Below are 20,928 nucleotides of genomic sequence, written 5' to 3'. Positions count from 1 at the left end.
TGCAAGAAGAAAAAAATATATTGAAGAACAAGAATTGGAAGATGAAGAAGGAACAAAAATTGACAAAGAAGAGCATCTTGTGGAACAAAAAAAGTATAAAGAATACACAGTCAAAAGTATAAAGAATACACAGTCAAAATGGTAGCTTGGTACGAGCTTCTTGTGGGTTTGTGAATCAAATTGCTTTTCCTCGGCAGTTAACTGCCGAGGTTTTCCTCGGCAGTTAACTGCAGCCGGATTTTAAATTCTTCGACAGTTAACTACCGAAGAGGCAAAAGCGTATTTTACATGTGTATCTCAACCTTCTCAAATGTGTGAGGGTCAATGTTTATGTGAATGCTGAGTGGAGCACGTGGCTATGGGAGTGCATGTGTGCATGATAAAGCTGCCACTTTGACCAACCAAACCTTTTCCTACAAATTAACTGAACCATAAGGTGAGATGCCCTTTGTTTAGTCCTATCTCATAGAATCGATTTCTCTTACAAATGAAGAGTAATCATATTAAGTTTTTCTAGTGAATCAAGTGAGTATATTAATCTTTAGTGTTTATTTTTGAACACGTTAGTCTTTTGTTTCTAGAACTTTAGATCTTCTGCATAAAATTCTTGCAGTGTCTCTTATTTCACCAAAGAAACTTACTTGAGAGAAAATGGATATAGTTTATTCTTAGTTAATTTGAAAATAAATTTCATCTGAGCTGCTGAAATTTAGAATGAATACATTTTTATATTCTTCTCAAAAGTCTCACATTAAACGAGAGATGGAGATGAGTTTATAAACGAAATTAATTTTCATATTATAAGTTAATTTTGTAGGCTGAAATTAGGTTCAACCATAATCTTTGAGAATTCTCCATGCAAAAGGGTTGAAATTAATTTTTCAAGTCAAGTAGGACTATAGTTGACAACAAAGTTATCATTTAAGAGTGTATGAACCTTGCTGCATTTTAAAGTTTAATTCAAACTCAAAACATCCTATGATGTAAGCAAAAAAAAATAAAAAATCCTATGATATGTGAAGTGACTCGACTCATCTCATTGAAACACCTTTAAAGTGTGTTTAGATGAAAGAATGTTTTGAGGTAATGCAATGTTTTGAGAGAATTCAAATATTTTTATGTGAATTCCATTGGTTGAATGATAATTTTGAAAATTTTGAAAATGATAGAAATTTATGAAGTATTTTGTTCAACATAAATTTAGAGAATTTCAAATGACACCTAAAAGCTAAGAATTTCAAATTTATTCTTTCTTATAATTTTACAAATTTTGCATTTTGTTCCTCAAACTTTTCAAATTTACCCCAATAAATTTCCAAATAATTGCAACATAGCCCCTAATTTTTTAAATTACAAAACTACTCCTTAAATTTTTCAAAATTATAAATTGACCCCTCAATATTTTCGAAACTTGTAAATTGACCCCTAATTTTAATTTTCAAATTTGGCCTAAAAAATTAAAATTTATAAAAGTTGGCCAAAAATGATGATAATGCAATATATTATTACTCCATCAAAACAAGAATATTTAAAAATAAAGGCAATTTAGTTAAATTATTTAAATTGCTTCTAAATTCTTTAAAATTTCTCAATTATCTCATCTAGATACACTCTTAGATTTAAAAATGAATACATTAATTCTTAATTTAAAACAATCAAATTTTATATTTTTCTTCCTCGTTAAAAAAGTAAAGCAAAGAATGAAGCGAAACAATGTTTGAACTGGATATATATATTTCTCATAATGATGATGCACACGAGTGCAAAAGTTTTGATGTTTTAATAAAGTTTATTTCCCTTCTCTTTCCCCTGCAGAGCCATGTGTTATTTGGTGTCCATCAAATCAGTTTGAATTTGTACAAACAGGAAAGAAAAGTCAAATTAGTACTCCCTCCGTCTCGGAATAACTGACATATTTTCTAAAAAAAATGTTCCAAAATAACTGACTCATTTCAATTTTCAATACAACTTTCATCATTCTCAATACAATATAACACTAAATAATAGTACTACTTTTATCATTCCCAATACAACATATTCCACTTTCCCTTTTATTTATACATTTTTCTTAATATGTGTGAAAAACAAAATTGTGTCAATTAAATTGGGACGGAGGGAGTATATCTTATCAAATGTGTGTGTTTGATATAAAGGTGGAAAATATTAAAACTAACTTCATTTTTATTTTTCTTTACAACAATAAATGATATTTATTCATTTAAAATGATAGAGTACATCGATACAATTCAAATTCGTTAAAAATAAAAAAGATGAATCTGCAAACAAACTCACAACATCCATATTAATAGCATAAAACGGCAAAGTACAAAAGTTTGCACATGACTATATTCAAATCTCTGAAATGCCTATGTCTCCAGATCAACAACGTGGACGACGTCAAAGTCAATGATTGAATCTGCACTAGAACGAAGCTGATCTGACAATCTGAACTGAACAAATATATGAACAAAACAACAAAGACAAACAACACTACACAAAGATGACGAACAAACCAACGTCGTTTTAAGACGACGAAATCACAAAATAAAAAATGAAAAAGATGCGGAAATCACATATTTCAATAAAAAGGAAAGAGAAAAACAAGTTAGAGGTTGATTTTGGGTCAAAATTAAACCTAAATCATCGCTTTTTAATGCATGAAAGAAAAGAAACTAAGATTTTCACGACGGCTCGCAAAGAGATAAAGGGAAAAGAAAGACACTCCCATAGTTGTACTATAATAGTTTGACTCTATAAACATATCTCAGTTTGACCGAAAGTGATATAAATATTTTTGTTAGTTTTTGAAAGTTTACATTGCATTTTTTTTCAATTATTTTAAAAAACTTCTTAAAATATATTTAGTTGAAATTATTTAAAATTTTAATTCGAACGAGATCACTTTTATATAAATGTTGGCTTAATGCATCATTTGGTCTCTTATCTTAATTCTTTTTTTTAAATTGGTCCCCTAACTATTAAACGTTTCAATTTGGTCCCTTATCTTTGTTTTCTTCAATCAATTTGGTCATATTTCATTAATTTTAATCTACTCGAAAAGGAGACCATTGGATAAAGGAGGTCCATAAGATCTAACGGTGTATCACCAACACCTAATTAATTTTAATTTTATTCTTCTTCATCAACATTCATCATCTTCAACAAAATTATGATCTTGACCATCATCTTTCCACTCAAATTTTTTTATTCATCAACAACAACAATAATCAATCTTCGTCACCCACAAACCAAAACCCAGTTTATTTTGTCTCTCAATTCCCACTTATCATGTCTTTCACCTTCTTCCTCCATGATTCCGACACCTAACCTTAATCTAGATCTCAATTTCAATCCCCTTTATATTGGTTATTAAACTGGAAAAAAAAAACCCACGTCTTCTTCTCATAAAAAAAAAACCATAATAAAAAAGGTACAAAATTGCAGGGTGAGTATCAATTGGTTTGGGGTTTGTGAAAATTACAGGGTCAGAATCAAATTCAAGAAAGGGGGAGAGACGCTTCTGGCTTTGCATTTCGAAAGGATTATGAGTTATTTGAAGAAGTTGTTGAGTTTTTTTATCTCTGAGTTTTTATCTTCCCATTGTTGGGAAGAGGAATAGGTTGTTTGGGTTAACAGAGAGAGTCAAACGCGTTGTTAGGCTGGTGTTTTTCACCCATTTACATCATTATACTTTCCGTAATCCTTTCCAATCTTTCCTTTCATACAATCAGTGTTACAAGGACAAGTGGAATTGTGTGCTTTAAGATTGAGAGAGAGTCTAAGGAGCTTTCGTCACTTACCATGGGTTTCCATCCTAGAGAAATGAACTAGAGTTCCATTGCTAAAGTGGCTATGAAAGGTGTTAAAACAAATATGTGAAAAGTCCCTTTCTGAGTTTTTTTTATTAAGGGTTAATAGTGTTTTACCCCCTGTAATATAGGGCACTTTTGGTTTTGCCCCCTGTAAAAAAAAAATTAGATTCCGTCCTTGTAAATAAAGATTCTTCAGGATTGCCCCCTGACCCCTATGACTCAGCATAATCTTCTATGTGGCGCTGATGTGGATATTTCTGAAAATTAATAAAAAACCAAAAAAAATAGAAAAAAATTAAGATTATACTTCTAATACAATAAAAAAATCTGGAACTTAATTTTCAAAATAAAAAAAATAAAAATTGGAAAATATTTTTTAAATAAAATTTTTGTTTACTTTTTCTAAAAAAGTTAAAAATTCCGGAAAATAAGATAAATTTCTATTTCTTGTCAAAAAAAAGATAAATTTCTATTTTTATAAAAAATTAAATATTCTAGTAAAATAAATATTTTTTTCGAAATAGAACTTTTTATTTTTACTAAAAAAATAGAATTCTGGAAAATAAGATAAGTTTTTATTTATTTTTTTAAATTAAATTTTTTTTTGTAAAAAAATTAAATATTCTGGAAAATAAAATTTATTTTTTATGACTTTCTTTTTTTAAAAAGAAAAATTCTAGAAAATAAAATATATTTTAAAAAAAAATTTGGAATAGTTTTATTTTGAAAAAAGTTTTTTCGACTTTTTATATTGAAAAGAAATTTGAACTTTTTTTAATATCAAATCTGTTTTTCTAATTTACGAAATATATTTTCTAATTTTTTTATTTTGAAAATTAAGTTCCAAATTTTTTTATTTTTTTGAGAAAAAAAAACTGAACTTTTTTATTTGAAAATTAATTTTTTTCGATTTTGTAAAATTTTTGAAAATTAATTTTTAGATTTTTAAATTATTTTGTTTTTTAGTTAAATATGATATGTTAAATGGATTATACATGTGGCCAATGAAAAATTAAAAGAGATATCCACATCAGCGCCACGTAAGAGATTCTGCTGAGTCATAGGGGTCAGGGGCCAATCCTGAAGAATCTTTATTTTACAAGGATGGAATCTAAAAAAGAAATTTTACAGGGGGCAAAACCAAAAGTGCTCTATATTACCAGGGGCGGGGGGTAAAACACCATTAACCCTTTTTTTAATCTAAGATTCAACCAAAAGCACATCAGATTCACCTCATTTTCCTCTTCACTTTTTGGAATTTTTTGTGTTGAAGTTTGATTGATTGTGTGGTTTTTGTGTTGAAGTTGATTGTGTGGATTTAAGAGTTTGAATGTGTTGAAGTTGAAATGATGAATTTTTTGAAAGAAAAAAAATTGGGTTTTTTTTGTTGTTTAAGATGATGAATGTTGATGAAGAAGGTTAGATGAAGATGATGAATAAAATTAAAATTAATCAGGTGTTGGTGATGCACCGTTAAATCTTATGGACCTCCTTTATCCAATGGTCTTGTTTTCAAGCAGATTAAAATTAATGAAATAGGACCAATTGATTGAGGAAAACAAAGATAAAGGACCAAATTGAAACGTTTAATAGTTAAGGGACCAATTTAAAAAAAAGAATTAAGTTAAGGGACCACATGATATATAAATGTTTATTAAAGACTTAAATGAACACACGATCCTTTAACTTATTTCTTTTATTTATTTATTTATGTTGGTGTCATAACTTTTAAAAGTTTCATTTTGGTCCCATAAGTCCTCACAAATTTACCCTTGTGGTCCCTTATGTTAACTTTTTTTTAAAAAAAAAAAAAAAAACCGTTAACTCTGTACGGATGGTGATGTTATGTGGCAAAATCACTTGATTACACAACATTGGTGTGTCAGCAATATAAAAGGAGATGTATTGAGAAAAATTAGGATTCTTCGACCCTTCTTATCCTCCTTATCGTAGCCCTTCTTCCCCATTGTTTCTTCTTCTTCTTCTTCTTCCTCTTTTTTCGACCTTCATCTTCTCTGAAATGTCAAACCAGTCATCAAAAATCCAGTCATGACAGTGGGTACATGAACATTTATTTGGTTTTGTTGGATCTATTATGAGAAGAAGATCAAATCTGAACAATAGGTCTGGAGAATCACTTGTAATTCGAACTATAACTGATACATCAAATCCAAATTGTGGGAAGAAATTTTTGGGTTGCAGAAACTATAGGAATTCTAGTGACAAAGGTTGTAGCTTTTTTAAGCTAGTTGATGATGATGTTATAGATGAAAGGGATTTGAACATTGAGAAGAAGAAGAAAAAGAATATGAAATTGAAGACGGAGTTAGCAAAAACAAAAAAAAATGGTTGATGATGGCTCCCATTTTTGGTTTTTTATGTTTTGGGATAGTTTTGCTGTCAAGGACGGTGTTAGTTTGCAAAACCACGTCCATTTGGAGTGGATTTTATTAGAAATAGGAAATGGTAGTTTGCTGAATTGTTTGTTCCAGTTGTAATTTAGTTTGAATATGATGAATGAATGTAATGGTTTCAATCAATGTACCACTGTTATGAAGTTAATGTAATTGTTGATGTTTAAAAATGGAAGGTTCTTAAACCCAAACAACTCAGAATCCACCAAGTCAAAATCAAGCTTCTTAAACCCAAACAACCAACTTTGGTTCTGACTTGGTGGGTTCTGATTGTTTGGGTCTGAGATGGTGGGTTATGGCTTACTTGATTCCGGGGTGTCTCAGATGAAGGTGGTAGAGGAAGTTAGCATGTAGACTTGTTGTGACCACTTGCTTTGCACTTACTACACTTGATATTATATCAAGCTCTCCTCATCTGTGTGTCATCTTTCATTAGCTCACCAATTTCCAATCTCCTATTATTTAAGGTCTTCCAGGTTGTGTTTTTATAGGTGGTTGTTGGAGATCACCAAATTCAGTCTTAACCCATAAGTCCAGGTCATGAGCAGGATATATCATGCTAGAATAACATGCAACATATTGCTCTTTCTTGTAGTGTGATGGGACATAGTCAAAGATATTGTAATTTTTGTGTTTCATGCAAGAAATGGCATGACAACATGACAGTCCTGTTAACAGCCATTTCCTACAATCACACACCATTTTCAATATATTAACAACATATTTATCTCCATATGATGAGATATATGTAATTTGAAAGTCATGATCTCCATCTTACCTATATCATTAAAGAAACATTTAACAAACTTACACATAAGAAATGAATTATATATTATAAAGTATTAAAAGAATGTATTATACCTTACTAGCTAGTTATTGGTATAAGATGATTCCTTTTCAAGTCTTTTATTAATATTTGGCAAAACAACATCTTCATACTTAGCAATTTTCTGTCTATTCATCTTTCCATCAGACAAACTCTAATGTCCCCCAAGATAGTGACAACTGGTTTGGTCCTTAGAATGACAATGACATAGTTAAATGCTTCTGACATGTTGTTGATTAGTGTGTCACATTTTGCGTCAGCTTTAAACATTTCCCTAGTCCAATCTTTAGGTCGGATTTGGATCAAATAGTTGAATGCTTCTTCACTAATAACCTTTATCTCCTTCATTTCCATGTCCCAAGCATTTATGTATGTTGACTTTGCAGCTCTCCACATCAATTTTTTCAATTTTTTCTCAGTGAGTTTCTTCATAAAGTTGTTGTAAAGGTGTCTTACAAAAAACCTTTGATCAACCCCTGAAAGAAATTCATCAATTGCTGGTACAAAACACTGTTTGACAGAAGTAATAAACATACATTAGAAATAATAAACATGCTTTATAATTAAATGGGAAGTTATGCTAGTAATATTACCTTATGTTGATCATTAATGATAATGTAAGTTTGGCATAGTCTTGTGCCACCCAAATCATCTATAAGGAGCTTCAAAAACTAGGTCTATGAATCTTTAGTTTCTCCGTCTACAAATGCAATTGGAAGCATTTATTCACTGGGGTCCCTTCCAATGGCAGCTAACAACGTTCCACCATAATAACCCTTAAGGAAACGCCCATCAAGACCAATGATAGGCCTGCACTTGAAGAAAATATCACTGCATCCCTTAAAATATACATATACTATATGAAAGTGACGACAAACCATTGCATTAGGGTTTTTCAAATCAGCCTCAGTTCCATGATAAAAGGTTGTAGTAACCTTGATAGTAGAACCCGCAATGGACCTCAATAATTCATGATAATAATCATACATCCTTGTAAATTGATCTTTAAAACTCACATCAACTAAATCAACTACATAACTTTGTTCTCTATATGCTTTGCTTCTGCAGATACCAACATTTCACTTTTGTTAAGTCCTTTCCATTATGAATGAAATCTTGAAGTCACGATTCTCCATAACCCTTGTGTGTGGATTAGAACCTAACCATTTACAATTCATCATCATCACCCTATACTCCCTACTACATGAATGCTTGCTTGCAACGTTTCCCAATTTCCATGTCTCTTCACTTAATATTTTAGCACAATATGCCTCTCATAAACAACCAGTCTTGTACACAATCCTTATTCTCTGCATATCATTCTTTTTTAAATTTTATATAACATAAGTTCTCATAGCTTCTTGAACCTCTGAATTTGACCCAAAGAAAAAAACCAAGCTCCAATTATAATCCACTGTCTTATCTCGCATTTTGAAAGTGGGGAATTTGGTTTTCTCAACACCATCTTCATCACTACCAGCTCCAGTATCCAACTCATCAGTATTATATTCATCCACATCACTTATACATATGTCCCCAACTACACTTGATTGACATGTATGTCCTTAATTGTAATAGACCTCTGAAGTTGTGCAATTATTTCATCTTCAAAAACAAGATCTTCTAAGTTTTGTTTTTCTTGGGTCTTCCTTTCCTCTTTTTCCCCTTAGTAGTGTTAGTCTTTTTCCGTTTATTCTTAGAACCAACTTTCTTGTTTCCCTTGTCATAATTACCCTTATCAGCTTCACATCTCTCAACAGTATCTTCACCGTAAACCATTTGCTCAACCTCATCAGCAATATCCCTAACAGGTTCATCATTTAAGTCAACATGGTTTGCTTCAAAAGTCTTCATTAACTCCATACCTACCTACCTCACTATCCAAATTACCTCCTATACGCACCTTATCTCCTAAGTTATCAAATTGGATGTTCAAAAACATTATCTTCACTGTCATCATTGTCCACATCATCCTCCACATGTCCATCCCCAATCCCACTAACATAATTATCCATAAGTCATTTCCTAAGCCCATTAACATTCTCATCTGATCTAGGCCCATTATATTTTAAGTCTAAGCTAGGCCCATTATTATTCACGTCCAAGTTAGGCCCTGATTCTCGTACCCCGCTATCAGCAACATTAGGTCCACTGACAACATTTTCTACACCACCTTCAACAGTGGGACCTTCTTGATTTTCCTCCACAACAGTGGGCCCCACATCTGGATACTCAACCAATGGGTTATGCTCGACTATTTCAGGTTGTGATAAAGGATATAAAACATAAAGATGGACCCTTTCAAACATTCTATCATTATTTTTCATCCTTCTACTACCTAAATCATCTCTCAACACTATCATTCCACCAACCAAATCAGGATCATGATACCAGTGACATTCAATCAGTCACTAACCTAACTTTCTTAACTTTTGTAAGATTTTAAAATAACACCAATAATCTGGGTCACATTCAATTATTTCCTTTGGACCTTGGTATTCAGGATGGAGGAAATTGTTAAATTCCCTAGCATGATGTATCACACACTCAAATTTTCCCTCTGTATGTTTGGATTCATTTAAAAAACCAAAAACCCTAATAAAAAATAATGCACATATTTTGAAATAACAGACCACATACAAAATAAACGTATAAAACCACTTTTGACACACATACAAACAAAAATCACCTTTTTGTGAGGATAGCAACTCTAGAACTTTCACATCCATTGATACAGTACCATACTAAGAACAAACAACAACAAAAAAGATAAACCCTATACACATTTGGAAACCCTAGTTAGAACAAACAACAACAACAACAACAAAAACTCGTGAATAATATGAAGAAACAATAACACACCTTTGTTCGTTTGTTTTCCTTGGTACCTTTGTTTGATATATCGGTTCGTTGATCTACTCCCTTTCTTCCAGTGTTTGTTGCTTCGTCTTCTGTCAATCGCCTCCTCTCTTTATGGTTTGCTTTCTCTCTCTACGTTCACATATTTGGAAAAGAAATGCCATGTAACAACGTCACATATGTACATAATTAATGTTTTTTTTTTTAAAAAACTAACATAAGGGACCACAAGGGTAAACGAAGGAGGACTTACATGACCAAAATGAAACTTTTAAGAGTTGTGAGACCAAAATGAAAAGAAAAAAAAAGAAATAAGTTAAGGGACCGAGTGTTGAATTAAGCCTTTATTAAATGTATAGATACCACATTCAAGCCCATAAATAAAGGTATGAAAATATTTGCAAGTCCATAAGCATATTAAGCTTGCACATGATAGAAAAATATTTGAATTCTGCTCTTTACCCAAATGGAAATGCTCATTCACAAAGTAAATGACGAATATACCCCTACATATGTTAACTCACGCTAGTGCAAATGACTACGTAAGTTAACATACGTTGCGTAAGTTAACATGCGCAAGTGTTATTTGTAGAAAACTTAGCGTATGTTAACATGCGCTAGTGTAACGTGTAACGTGAGTTAACTCACATTGCCATTTGCACTAGCGTGAGTTAACTCACGTTCATAACAAAGAACATAAACTGCATTAATGCGATGCAGTAACAGAACAGACTTTTGAAAAGTCTAGAAAGACCCGTAATCACGCCACATTCATAACTTAACCGAATTACGCCAGTTTAAGAAGATTATCGAATAATACGACATAATCGATCAAAATTACTTAAAAACATCGTTTTTCTCACAATCACGTAATCACACATAAACGATCCAAACTGTCCAAATTTTACAAATTCGCCGGTAATGACCCGTAATAATTTAAACACACTTAATGACACGTAAACGATCCAAAATAATTCATTTCATATATTTATATAATATTAGTTACATATTGACCATAAATATCAAAATTATACAACCGGCCACCAAAAAATATGTCGGGGTGTAATACCACCAAAAAATAGGACGAACACCGACCGACCCAAAAGTGTCATAACATATCTAACTAGACTAGTGATAGTGCATAATCTTCGTCTTCATCCATGACTTCGATCTATTGCTTTGGCTTTTCTGGAGTGTCCAAAGTAATATGATTGTGCTCATTTGTTGGTTTCTTTGGCGGCTTCGGCTCCTTAGACATGATCGAAGGCGGTGTTTCTATCCAAAAACTCAAAAAGCCATTGCTCCGCCTCACCAATCTTGTGAGTCATCCACTCCTTAGGAGGAGGTGGTAGCGGACAATTTTATTTCAACTTCACATGAAGAAAGTGGTCGGGAATCAAGCAAAGGCACATTATGTTGGAATGTGGCTTAACTGGTGGAGTACTCCGGATTGGAAAATATGTCTCACATGAACCACCCATTTCGGGCAAAGTCAATATAACAGCCGCTCTATTGTAGCAACTAGCAATAATGTGACCCATACCCGGAGTGGTCAACCACTTCTCTGGAGGTGCAATACCACTTTTACTTGTTGGAGGGTGTAAACCATCCAAGATAAGTTTGTAACGGCTCTCGGTAGCATATATCAGCAAGTAGTCACTCTTGTAAGTTTTCAACTCATTAATAAGTGCATGACGAACAAAAACATGATCTTCCTCATTAAATCCCATGTGCCTAGCTACGACCTGGAAACCACAATTACCATCCCCTCTAACATTCACAATATCTTCAACGTAAGGTCTCATGAGATTTGGAATTTGTGAAATGTATGGTATTTGCAAATAAGGTTGTTTTTTTGAAGTAGGAGTCGAAGTTTGTGAGCAGGAGCAAGTGCCAAGACGTGAACCTTTAGTCTTTTGAGCATTACTCTTGGCATGTGAGCATTGACTATCGGGATTTTGAGCATCAATAGTCTCCCACCTAGAGGGGATTTGACCGGTGGACCTCGTTTTTGATGTAGACTTCACCCTTTTAGGTGCCCCCTTGGTGGCCATTTTTCTTGGAGGTGGCTTCAACATTGTTTCCTCCGAAAATCCTAGTTCACGCAACTTGTATTTGATGAAGAGTTTCATCTTGTAAGGGGCCCTCTTGATACGTTCTTGAATGGCGTCCCATTCCTCCGTAACGGAAAAATTGGCATCAACCTCTTCTCCAATTACACTTAACCTTCGCCAATGAGGGTGTATTTCATCCAAAAGAATAGGCAATTTTTTCTTTCTCTTCTCGGCAAGAATACAAGCACAAGGCAACCTGAACGTTGCCATTTGCACACAACCACAATCTTCTTTAGCAAATCTGAATCTCCTAGACCTTTCAAATTCTTCATCGATGAAACCCAAAGCGGCCTTAGAGACATACCCCTCCAACTCGGAGAATAACTTGTTTTTTTTGTATTTGTGCACCATGACGGTTATGCTCCTCCCAAAACTCCCTTGTATCTCACCGAATTGGTTTTTCAACATTTTGTCAATTTCATCCCAACATGATGCCAAATCTCCCACACTACTCCAAAAGTATCTTTTCAATTATGCATGAGCCGATTCAACAATGTTGGTGGTCCTACACCCTAGATGCAAGTATTTATTCGTCCATGCCCTCACAAAATGCTTCTTAAGGGGAAAAACGGTTGTTATACCCTAATTTTGGACCTAAAAATACTTGTTCAATTCTTCTTTTCTTGCATTATAAGTCATTTGATATGTCTCTGATCAATTGCATCTTTCTCTGCATTTTATTTCAATGTTATTTGCAAAATTCATGAAAAAGGGCATTTTAGTCATTTCCTATGTCAAAAGTTCTTTCAGTCTTTTAAAATTTTGTTTGAGTCTTTTCAAGTAGTTTGAATAAGTCTTTGTTTCATTCTATGTCAAAACCCTTTCCAAAAATTGCATTTGAAGTCATTTTGAGTCAGTTTTGCCCCTAGGGGCATTTTAGTCTTTTCATGTGTCAAAACCCTGTTTAAATTCTAAAAATTGTCTCTAAGTCTTGTATAAGTTCTTGCTTTAATTCCCTGTTAAAAATCCATTTTAAAATTGCATCTGAGTCATTTTTAGTCGTTTTAGTCCCTAGGGGCGTTTTGGTCATTTCACATAATATTTCTGATTCGTTTTAATCTGCTTTGTTGTTTTTAATCGTCTCGTTTTACGTTAATTTTAATTTTACTTTTTCAATTCAATTTTTGTTTTAATTTTCATTTTAGTCCGCGCACTTTTGTTATTTACATTTTAATCCTTTTTAAGTTTGTTAGAGTCCAAGTGCCATGTGTCCAAATGCTATTGGTCCACAAAAGTTTGTTACAAGTCCAATGCCACATGTCTCTATCCTATTGGTCCAAGGCTTACCACATCATCTATAAATGGGTCAAAGTCAAGTCAAAGTCCACACATTCAATCATTTTTTACAAATTCCACAAAAAAGTCACAAAATTTTCTTTTTCTTTTCCCTCTCCTCTCTTCAATCACGTGGCAATTTTTCACCATCACCACAACCACTTTTTTTTTTCTCCACCACTTCCACCACCACAACCAACTTTCAACCACCACAACAAACTTTCTCCTCCACCCTAACTAACTCCTCTAACCTCCATAACCACCATAAACAACCACAAAATCATTACAACTTCATCTTCAACCTTCACCAATTCTCCATAACCAAACCTTCAACAACTAACAACAACCTTCATCATTTCAATTCTGGATTCATCTTTTGGCATCAACAACATCTTCAAAATCTGCATTCAACCCTCAACACAATCACAATCATCATCATCACCAACACATCCATTCCAAGACCGAAATTGAAGTGAAAAAGGAAGAAGAAAGAATGGTGCAGCAAGAACAAATCAAGAACAGCAACACATAAGCCATTTTCGAAGAGGAATAAAACGTGAAGGGGGAAGAAGAATGAATCGGACCATACGAAGAAGAAGGGAGAACCGGCAAAGCAAGCAAGAAGTATTCTCCAATTAGTGTAAGAGGTAACCATGTTAATCCTTTCCTTGTTGTGATTTTCATTCAAGAATTTGTTTTCAAAAGTGCTGAATTTGAATGTTTGGATCTATGTGTTGTGGGAACTTTGAGCATGAACATGTTTTTGGTGAAAAAAAAAAGAATGAATGAAGGGAGAAGAGAAGTGCAGCGCTGCTGCTTGTATGCTATTCTTGTTGGACCGGTTCGGTTGAACCGACCCGTTCCTGAACCGGTCCAACCTCCCTTGGTCCCATCTTGCAGCCCAAAATGCTTCATTTTTTTTCCAGTATGCTGTTTACACCCCCCTTTTCTGTACGTTTTAGTTAATTTTTTGCTAACTGCACCCCTGCATGTTCAAAAAGTCCTTTAAAAATTCTGGAAAAATTCCTATAATTTTCTTTGTACTTTTTGATCAATTTTGACATGTTGCATGTCAAGATTGATCAAGAAATACTGGAGAATTATTTTTACTTTGGTTTATTGTTTTTTCTTTAATTTTTGTTGAAAGTCTTGATGAAAAACTTGTAAAAACCTTGCGATTTCTTTTACATTTGTTTTGAGTGATTAAGACTTGTTTCTTGTGACCTTTTGCATGTTGAAAATTGTTAGAAAGCATACATGTGAAGTTGTGAGTGATTTGTGTTGTTTTTTATCATATTTTGTGAAGTCTTTTTGCACATTTTAATTCCAATATTTTGGCTCATGGTAATTGGTGCTTGAAGAGTAATTTTGGGGCATTATTTGTTATTAATCTGAAATATTTGGTGCTGTTTGTAGTGTATGATGTTACTTTCTTGTGTTGTGATTTGTTTGAATATTACTATGTGCAAAATTAGTGCAAAAATAGGTCTAAAGTATGCCAAAACTTTGGAAGCTTGATGTGGCCTTGTGATTTTCATGTCATATGCTGAAATAACACCCTTTGGAAATTTGCAAAGGATATGAAAATTATAGGTCATGATCTTGCTTTCATATCATAGTAAATTTTAGGCATGTCTTTGACACTTTTTAGTGCTAATTCTCATTGATTTGTGTAAAATTTCCTTGCCTATCTCTTCTATCATTTTGTGCCTTATATTACTAACCAATTTGTTCACCATTTCATAAGCATTCACACTTCATCTTCCTCTCCATCTTATTTCTTGCACTTTAAGTTTCAATTTCATGCAAAAATTAGAATGTAATACTTAGGAGCTTTTGTAATATTTTACTTCATGTCATTTTAATTTCTTGGCAAAGAGGCCATAGAATGTATCTAGGGTATGATGTAATAAGGACAATGGACTTTAATGATGTACACCGACACAAACACCGACACATGCACACACATCACTATAATATAGCTAGAGTATGCATGTTTAGATGTATGTTTAGGATTGTATGTTTAGATGAATGCCTAGGACTTATACTTAGAAAAAACCAATTTTCCAAACAAACGTGAACAACTTCACTCAAGCATTTTTTACAATAAACCTTGGGGTCAAAACCCCCATTGATTTTCCTTTTCATTTTCTTAATCAAACTTCAAACAAATTTTAATCATACTTTGACTTGTTTTTGCAAATGACTAATTCAACCTCACACTTTCCTCAAATTCTCATGCCTTTAAGGCCTCTCTTTCTATTCTTCCAAAATCCCATTTTCAAACTTAAAATCAACCAACAAAAACAAAAACATTTTTGGAAGAGAACTACGGTGGATTTGATCCCTTAAACGGGTACGTAGGCAAGGAACACAATTCCTTCAATTCAAATAAAATAAAAATCCAAAAACATTCTTCTCCCTCCAATTCTTCACTTAGAAACTCTTAGGTTTAAATAACATCTTTCAAAATAGCATTTAAAAATAAAGCGCGCGCGTAGAAATTAAAGACGGTTCCTATAGGATACTATAGTCGTTATGGGTGCCTAACACCTTCCCGTAGCGAAAACAACTCCCGGACCTCGATTCTCAAGGGTTTTGCTTACTTTTTCCCTTCCCAAGAAAAAATAAGATATCACCGGTTTAAAAGGTTCAAACGTAATCAATGTTTGACACCCGAAAACCAAGATAAAACAGCTGGCGACTTCACTGGGGAGATTCGAGAGTTACGCCTAGTTTTTATTTCCACGTTTGCGCTTGTATTTTTACTTGCTTCTTTTACTTGCTTTCTTATGTGAATAAATGTTTAATTTCTTGCAAACGTGTGGGGTGAGAATATCAAAAGTCCTACACCCGGGCTGAGTGAACTTAGGATTTAGGAGGGATATAATCGACAATTCATTCCGGGGGTTGCCTCGTGTTTTGGATTACGCGATCAATCCCACATAGCTGAGGCATTTTGGGGGTGATGTTGTCGGCGCGAGTTGTCGCGTTTAGGCACTTTGCTTCTAATTGTTCTATGACGCTATGAACCGTAGATAACCAAACCCATCCATGGCCATTTTCTAGGATGTAGTGCGGAGGCTAAACCGGGTGTTGTCTCGAGTTTTAGTCGTCACGCGATACTACACTCAAGTTAGACCTTCCACGTATAATCATGGAGCGAGTGTTGTCTCGTGACACCATGAGATACGTCGGAGAGGTTGCAACTTGGGAGCCTTTTTAGAACCCGGTTACTATTATCCTAAAACCCTAGTTTCACCGGACACCGTGTCCACCCATGACTCCTCGACTTTGAACTTCAAACCCACCATGTTTTCTCCGAACTTGAACATAATCATGCATTCATGCATACATGCATACATGCGTAAACTTTTTGTCATGCATTGTTATCGAAGGGCTTAGACAAGTTGAAATTGTAAACATTGTAGGGATGAAGATGACTAAATCCTACAAGTTCAAGGAAGTGGATTTGGCTAGTTTGAGGGATTTGGCACTCAAGATTGAGGATCCGACTGGTTTCCGACGCCGTTACGGGGCTTTACTTCCTATTCTCCATACTAATGTGGATGAGAAGCTTGTGCACACTCTAGTGCAATTCTATGATCCGGGGTATCGGTGCTTCACTTTTCCAGACTTTCAGTTGGTGCCTACTCTAGAGGCTTATTCTTCCTTGACAGGTCTATCTATTGCTAAGGGGATACCTTTCTCGGGACCTGAAGATCCTCCTCCTCCATTGGTTATTGCTAAAGATCTCCATCTCAAGACCACCGATGTCTCCAAGAATCTTGTCACTAGGGCACGCATCCGAGGGTTCACTTCAGAGTATCTTCTTGGGAAAGCCAACCTCAATACCACTTGTCAGGACACTCTTGAGGCTATTCTTGCACTTCTCATCTATGGGCTTATTCTCTTTCCGAATCTTGATGGCTTCGTGGACATGAATGCTATTATGATCTTCCACTCCAAGAATCTGGTTCCTACTTTGCTAGCTGACACATACCATGCTATTCACGATCGTTCCAGCAAAGGTCGTGGATACATTCTTTGTTGTGTGCCTCTCCTCTATAGGTGGTTTATTTCGCACCTTCCGCAGTCTTTCCACGACAATCCGAGGAATTGGTCTATTTCACAGAGGATTATGGCTCTCACTCCTAATGAAGTGGTTTGGCTCACTCCCGCTTCTAGGGTCAAGGAAATCATCTTTGGTGGTGGAAAGTTTCTTAATGTACCTCTTCTTGGTATCCGGGGTGGAATCAACTACAACCCGGAGCTTGCTTTGCGACAATTTGGTTTTCCGATGAAAGATAAGCCCATCAATCTTGCTACAGCTCCTTACTTCTTTCACTACTCCAATGCTCCCACAGGCATTAGAGAAGATTTCATGCAAGCTTGGACCAAACTTCGGAAGAAAGAGGTAAAGCATATGGGTGTGAGGTCCGGTATCGCTCATGAGGCCTATACACAGTGGGTGATAAACCGAGCTGAGGAGGCTGGTACGCCTTACCCCTCTATGAGATATGTGTCTGCATCTGTCCCTACCATGCCTTTGCCTCTACTCCCACCTACCCAGGAGATGTATCAGGAGCACCTAGCTATGGAGAGTCGGGAGAAGCATCAGTGGAGAGCTAGATACTATGAGGCTGAGAACTTGATCATGACTTTGGATGGAAAGGGTGAGCAGCAGACTCATGAGGTCTTGACACTGAAGAAAGAGTTAGCTAAGGCTAGGAGAGAGATTGAAGAGAAAGATAGGTTGCTTATGAGGGACTCCAAGAGGGCTAGGAGTGCCCGTGACTTCTACGCACGATACTGCAGCTATGAGTCCGACTCTGAGGACGACGCTTCCACTTCCTATGCTTGAGGATTTCCATTTCCTGTTGTTATTTCCTTTTGTTTATGTTAAAATTGTCTTGTAAAACTACATGTTGTTGTTTGTTTCCCGTTTACGTTAATTGTTGTTTGGTAATGTTTACAAGTTCATAATTTGTCTAAAACCCTTCGATAACACAAAAAGAGTCTTTTTTGCATATGCATTAACGCATTTCATGCATCATATGCATTCATTGGTCACGAAAACTTCTCTCGTGCTCATTGCCTCCTGGTTTTGTCCGCCGCAGTCTGAAAAGTGGCTCGTGTTCGCAAAGTCTACCAACCAGATAGAATTCATCAAACAAGATTTCACAAGAGAAGGATAATGGCTAACTTTGAAGAAGAAAATGCTCAGCTCCGTGCCGAATTGGCTGCTATGAAAGAAGATTTGGCCAAGGCTCATGACGCTATGTCCGCTATGATGGCTTCACAAGAACAGCCAGCCACTTCTATTCCAGTTACTACTGAGGTGGTTCCCTCTATCCCACTATCTACTGTGGCTACTGATGCTCGTTTTGTTATGCCCAATGGCCGTCCTTATGGCCTCTCAGCTTACTACTCTCCTAATACTGCTGCTGGTGTCTCTGGTTTTGCTGGTCAAGGACAGATTCCTGTGTCTACTGCTATGCCTCAAGTAACCACTGTTGTTACCGACCCTATTGTACACACTGTGCAACAGGTAATTGATGTTGATACTCCGCGTGGACAAGATCCCGCAATGGAAGCTATGAAGAGACAGTTAAGGGAGTTGGCTGGAGAACTCCGTGAGGTCAAGGCTAGCCGAGGAAACAATGGTGCTCCTGCTAAAGCTCGTGATCTATGCTTGGTATCCCGATTTGAGGTTCCTAAGAAATTCAAAGAGCCAGAATTTGACAAATACAATGGGACTTCTTGCCCACATAACCATGTTATCCGGTATGTCCGAAAGATGGCTAACTATGCCGACAATGATGCACTGATGATCCACTGCTTTCAGAGTAGCTTGACAGATGATGCAGCAGATTGGTACACTAGTCTGAGCAAAGATAACATCCATACTTTTGAGGAACTCGCTGCTGCTTTTGAAAGTCAATATGAATTCAACACCCGTCTGAGACCAAACAGGGACTCTCTCAAAGCCCTATCTCAGAAATCAGATGAGACCTTCCGTGAATATGCTCAAAGGTGGAGAGGGGCAGCTGCCCGTGTTTCTCCTCGACTTGATGAGGAAGAGTTAACACAGACATTCCTGAAGACTCTGAAGAAGGAATATAAGGAGAGAATGATAGTCTCTGCTCCTAACAACTTCTCTGATATGGTTACAATGGGAACCCGTCTAGAAGAGGCTGTCCGAGATGGTATTATTGTCCTCGAGAAAGGTGAATCTTCAAATAGTGCGCCAAAGAAGTATGGTAATGGTCACCACAAGAGGAAAGAATCTGATGTAGGGATGGTGTCTGGTAACCCGTCTGCAGCAGCCATGCAACTACCTTTGCCCTATCAATACATGCAATACTCTCAACATCCTTTCTTCCCACCATTCTACCAACAATATCCTCTGCCACCGGGTCAACCACCAATGCCCGTCAATGCTATCTCTCAGCAAACACAACAACAGCCTCCTGCTCAACAGCAACGGCAGCAACAACAGGGTCCCCGACCCAAACCCTCTTTTCCAACAATACCAATGCGGTACGGTGAGCTACTCCCAACTCTACTGGCCAAGGGACACTGCGTCACCAGACCAGGCAAGCCTCCGCCTAACCCATTGCCTCCCAGGTTCCGACAGGATCTGACATGTGAGTTCCATCAGGGTGCTCAAGGCCATGATGTCGAAGGTTGATTTGCCCTGAAATATATTGTGAAAGATCTGATAGAAAAAGGACGTTTGACTTTTGAGAATAGCGTTCCTCATGTCCTTGACAATCCGCTTCCAAACCATGCTGCTGTTAACATGATTGAGGCCTTTGAAAGGGTTCCCGTTCCTCAAGAGGATCCCATGCTGGATGTCCGCAATGTCGTTACTCCCTTGGTGCCATTACATGTCAAGCTTTGCCAGGCTTCTCTGTTCAAACATGATCATGATTCTTGTTCAGAATGTCTGCAAAATCCTATGGGCTGTTGTGTTGTGCAAAATGATATCCAGAGCCTGATGGATGACAAGTACTTGATTGCCAGTGATGTATGTGTGATTGTGCCAGTGTTCCATGACTCTCCTGTTGAAAGTGTATCTCAGGTAAAGAATGTTGAGCCTTTGGTAATCAGGCTACCTGGTCCGGTATCTTATACCTCTACCAAAGCAATTCCCTACAAATACAATGCAACCATGATTGAGAATGGAGTGGAGGTGCCTCTCGTATCCCCAGCTACAGTTGATAATGTTGCTGGTGAAGTTACAACTCTGAGAAGTGGAAAAGTCCGTCCACCCTTGTTTCAAAAGAAAGTGACTATAAGATTGTTGACCAGCTGCTACAAACTCCTTCAAAGATATCCATCCTGTCTCTGCTCATGAGCTCAGAAGCTCACAGGAAAGTGTTAATGAAGATACTCGAGCAAGCTTATGTTGACCACAAAGTCTCTGTGGATCAGTTTGATGGGATAGTGAGTAATATTACTGCCTGCAACAACTTGGGGTTCGGTGACGATGAGCTTCCCGAAGCAGGGAAACGCCACAACTTGGCTCTACATATCTCAGTACATTGTGGATCTGACCTGATATCCAACGTATTGGTAGACACTGGATCATCTCTGAATGTAATGCCCGAATCCACGCTAAG

At 36.0% G+C, this 20,928-nt stretch overlaps 1 pseudogene; it reads right to left on the bottom strand.

Moving 5' to 3' along the window:
• Positions 1 to 2,366: 2,366 nt before the first annotated feature.
• Positions 2,367 to 8,041, bottom strand: LOC146904695 (uncharacterized; annotated as a pseudogene).
• Between the last annotated feature and the right edge of the window lie 12,887 nt (positions 8,042 to 20,928).

Source organism: Medicago sativa, chromosome 7, assembly GCF_051527215.1.
Source record: "Medicago sativa cultivar Bolivia chromosome 7, Bolivia_mono, whole genome shotgun sequence".
NCBI lineage: Eukaryota > Viridiplantae > Streptophyta > Magnoliopsida > Fabales > Fabaceae > Medicago > Medicago sativa.
The sequence above is the reverse complement of the archived record's forward strand: the minus strand, read 5'-3'. Positions and strand labels throughout refer to the sequence as shown.